This window comes from Capra hircus, unplaced genomic scaffold (genome assembly GCF_001704415.2).
Source record: "Capra hircus breed San Clemente unplaced genomic scaffold, ASM170441v1, whole genome shotgun sequence".
NCBI lineage: Eukaryota > Metazoa > Chordata > Mammalia > Artiodactyla > Bovidae > Capra > Capra hircus.
This window is the reverse complement of record NW_017219217.1, coordinates 17,348-22,190: the sequence shown is the minus strand read 5'-3', so window position 1 is coordinate 22,190 and position 4,843 is coordinate 17,348. Positions and strand designations below refer to the sequence as shown.

General features: G+C 39.8%; 1 pseudogene; it reads left to right on the top strand.

Moving 5' to 3' along the window:
- Positions 1 to 3,586: 3,586 nt before the first annotated feature.
- On the top strand, positions 3,587 to 4,416 carry LOC108635559 (annotated as a pseudogene).
- The last annotated feature ends 427 nt before the right edge of the window (positions 4,417 to 4,843 follow it).

Below are 4,843 nucleotides of genomic sequence, written 5' to 3'. Positions count from 1 at the left end.
AAGGAAAATTAAAATAATAATCTGTTAGAATCCTCAAATTTTGAAATATCGGGCCATTACCAACTTTTGAAGACAATTCAGTAGTGGTAATGACTATATATTGGGGTTAGGTTAAAAAGAAAAAAAAAAGAATATATTATAATATATTTGCCGGGGTCCAGCCCGGTGGATCCAGGGAATTCGAAGGGTGGACGGCGTTGGTGTGGAAAGACTTGTTTATTGATTGATATAAGATTAGATTAAGAAACTATAGCATAGTAAGGAATTAAGTGGAGGAAGAGGACTGAATAGTAGGAAGATTAAGTGGAGGAAGAGACTGAATAGCTTGGTTTACGTGGAAGACCAATAAAATTCCAGACAAGGAATTTGCACCATCTACGTTGGGCCACCGCGCGCGCTTGAATATCTAAGGGTGCCTCGCCTTAAGCTCCCTTTTTGCGCGGGTCTTAACAGCCAGGGCAAGTAAGTAGACCTGGCGAGCCTCCACGCCCCAGGTGGAGATTCAGCCTGAAATTAAAGTAAAGCGCAGAGAGAGGGAAAGGGAGAGAAGAAGAGAGAGAGAAAGACACGGGGGGAGCCAGATTCCCAAGAAACCAGGCCGAGAGACTGGTCCCGAGAGACTGGTCCGAGAAGCTGGTCCCATCCTTTATTGTTCAGAAGGCCCTTTTATACTTTTGATAAAACATGGAGATCAATGGGTAACACAAAATTATGTAGCGTTCGCAGCTCAGACTCTTTTCATACATCATTTTGTATACAAAAGGTCTCAGGTGATTTACAGTATCTTCTGGCCAAGAGGCTTGTTAACACTTTTTGGCTCTCTTCCTTAATGAATGTTAATTTTGTTTCCCCTGAAGTGTTTTTCTTTAATCTACATCTCCTTAAAGCATTAAAGTTACATCTCTATAGAACAAAGGTGCAGTGGGATATAACAAAGAAGGTACTTAACTCAAAGATCTAATGTTGCTAATACCAGGTCTACTACTTGTTTTTCTATATACCAACTGTATCTAAAAATAAAGGATATGAAAATTTGGCAGCAAGCATTGACTCAACAAATGAAACCTTTAATCAGTCCTATTCTAAAGATTTTGACTCCTCGGAAGCCCCTACATTCCTAGGATGTTTTAAGCTTCCTGTGCCTCCTGCAGTCAGGAGGCCTCAAACAACCACACGCGCAGCTGTGCGAGTCCTGCAGGCAGGCTAGAAAGCCATCAGAGGGGTTTTTGGATTGAAACACTCTTTCAAATGCAGAAGACTAAAGCCCTGAATTGACTTTTTCCAGAAAATGTCAGAAAAGTGGAAAAGCAGAGCACAAAAGCCGGCAGATTTTTGTTGGGGTACATGCTTAGGAATTTCCAGAGGGGCCCCTGAAGTCTGAGCACGCCTTGCGTATGCCAGCTTCCTTCCTCATGACCTTGTCACGGGCGGGATTCCTCACACTGGCTCCCAGCAATATATTTTATATAATATAAAACTAGAATAATATATTATTAGAATATATTATTAATATAAATTAATATATTAATTTAAGGAGAAATTACTGAAAAATGTACATATATGAGAAAGCATTAGAAGAGAAAATCAGAAAATAATGGATTGTTTTATTGTGGAGGTGATGGAAGGATATGTAATATTTTAATAATTTTTATTGGAATATAGTTTATTTACAAGGTTGTGTTATTTTATTTTTGATTGATTCTATCTTAATAGCACTTATACCAAAAAAATTTTTTAAGCATTTTCAAGGACATTGGCTAAAGAAAAAACAAAAATGCTATAGAGTGATAGATAATCTCATAGTCTGAGTTTCATAGAAAGTAAAGCCTGAGACAAAACTAAGGTGCTGGAATCTTTCTCCATGCCTTCAACCTGGGCTCAGCTTGTAACTGCATTAGCCTAGAGAATGTGACAAAAGCAATTTTGTACCAGTTTAGACTGAAAGAGGTCTTGCCTGCTGTCTCTCTCTCTCTCTAGACCCCTGCCTCTTTATGTGAGCAGACCAGGGCTAGCCTCCGTGTCTGAGGGCCCAACTGTCCCGATTCTGTACCAGCCAACAGCTAAACAAGCACAAGGAGCAGCGTTGCTCCCTTGATCTCCTGCTGGACTGCGCATATACAAGGGCGCCCTGTCAGGACTAGACTAGCGTTCCAAGCCAGCCTAGCCTCAACTACTGACCTATTGAATCAAGGGCTAAGTACGTAACTGTTGCTTTAATCTGCTAAGCTTTAGTGTAGCTTTTATTCAGCAATAAATATCTATGTTCAGTTCAGTTCAGTTGCTCAGTCATGTCCGACTCTTTGCGACCCCATGAATCGCAGCACGCCAGGCCTCCCTGTCCATCATCAACTGCCAGAGTTCACTCAAACTCACGTCCATTGAGTCGGTGATGCCATCCAGTCATCTCATCCTCTCTCGTCCCCTTTTCCTCCTGACCCCAATCCCTCCCAGCATCAAAGTCTTTTCTGATGAGTCAACTCTTTGCATGAGGTGGAAAAAGTACTGGAGTTTCCACTTAAGCATCATTCCTTCCAAAGAGAACACCTAGGGCTGATCTCCTTTAGAATGGACTGGTTGGATCTCCTTGCAGTCTAAGGGACTCTCAGGAGTCTTCTCCAACACCACAGTTCAAAATCATCAATTCTTCGGTGCTCAGCCTTCTTCACAGTCCAACTCTCACATCCATACATGACCACAGGAAAAACCATAGCCTTGGCTAGACAGACCTTAGTTGGCAAAGTAATGTCTCTGTTTTTCAATATGCTGTCTAGGTTGATCATAACTTTCCTTCCAAGGAGTAAGCATCTTTTAATTTCGTGGCTGCAGTCATCATCTGCAGTGATTTTGGAGCCCCCCAAAATAAAGTCTGACACTGTTTCCACTGTTTTCCATCTATTTCCCATGAGTGATGGGACCAGATGCCATGATCTTCGTTTTCTGAATGCTGAGCTTTAAGCCAACTTTGTCACTCTCCTCTTTCACTTTCATCAAGAGGCTTTTTAGTTCCTCTTTACTTTCTGCCATAATGGTGATGTCATCTGAATATCTGAGGTTATTGATATTTCTCCTGGCAATCTTGATTCCAGCTTGTGCTTCTTCCAGCCCAGTGTTTCTCATGATGTACTCTGCATAGAAGTTAAATAAGCAGGGTGACAATATACAGCCTTGACATACTCCTTTTCCTATTTGCAACCAGTCTGTTGTTCCATGTCCAGCTCTAACTGTTGCTTACTGACCTGCATATAGGTTTCTCAAGAGGCAGGTCAGGTGGTCTGGTATTCCCATCTCTTTCAGAATTTTCCACAGTTTATTGTGATCCACACAGTCAAAGGCTTTGGCATAGTCAATAAAGCAGAAATAGATGTGTTTTTTTGAACTCTCTTGCTTTTTCGATGATCCAGCAGATGTTGGCAATTTGATCTCTGGTTCCTCTGCCTTTTCTAAAACCAGCTTGAACATCTGGAAGTTCACAGTTCATGTATTATGTAGCAGTAACTGGTAAGACTGAGCCTACAAGTGAATGAGTAGATCACCTGTATAGAAAACTTGAAAAAATCCATATTTTTAAAAATCCAATACAAAGCAGGGATCGCAGCAAACACACCCGCCACAGAAGCACTATGGCATTACCTCTCCCTTCAGCTTAGCAGCCCCCAAGGAGACTAACTGCCTGCTTACACAGAAACTAGTGGAGACTCTGAAGCCCTTTGGGATTTTTGAGGAGATAGAGGAACTTCAGTGCAGGATTTTAATTTTGGGAGAATTAACCTGGTAAAAGACTGGATATGAGAAATCAGTGAAAGCAAGAATGTTCCACAATCTGTAATAGAACTTGCTGATGGGAAAATGTTTACATCTGGACCTTACAGATTAGGAGTACATACAAAACCTGCCAATATTGATGCATGTGTGTTGCAACAAGACATGTTGATTGAAGTGACTTTTTCACCTCATTCTATGATACGTTGAAATTACAGGGAGAAGTAAAAGATTTAAGAGCTGTTGAAGAGGCATTTGTACCAGTTATCAAACTGTTTGATGGGATAGAGATTGATATTTTGTTTGCAAGATTAGCACTGCAGACTATTCCAGGAAACTTGGACTTAAAACATGACAGTCTGCTTAAAAATTTAGATATGTATAAGAAGTCTTAATGATTGCAGGGTTTTGATTTTGTTGCAAATCAATGAAATGGTTTTATGAGATGTTTTACATCTAGTATCAAACATTGACAACTTCAGGTTAACCCTGAGGGCTATCAAACTGTGGGCCAAATGCCACAACATCTACTCCAATGTATTAGGTTTCCTCAGCGGTATCTCCTGGTATATGCTCATAGCAGGAACTTGCCAGCTTTGTCCAAATGCGATAGCATCAACTCTTGTACATAAATTTTTCTTGGTATTTTCTAAATGATATGTGTTTAGATCATATTAAAATAAAGTTGATTATAGACTCTGAAAAAAAAAATCCAGGGCACTCTAAATGTGCAGCCTTGCCTATGCACTGTATCTTTGAACTGAAAAGTGTCTTTGCAAATTAGTTTTCTAATTAGTGAAGTTCCAATAAAATGAGTTTTTCAAAAATTTTTCTTTTAAAAGTAATAAATGATACTGGCAAGCAGCCTTAATTGTGTTTTGTTCTGAAGTGTTAATAACCTATTCCTTTATTTTTTTTATTAAACACTGCTTAATTTTCTGTGAAGTGGTTGAATTGGTTTTTGTTGTTGTTTTGTTTTCAGAACAATGAAACCTGATGGAAATGCTAACTTAGATCTATCATCCCAAACAATGGACGTATGTTACTGGTCTTATAGGCAGAGTGGTGTTACCCTACATCTCCC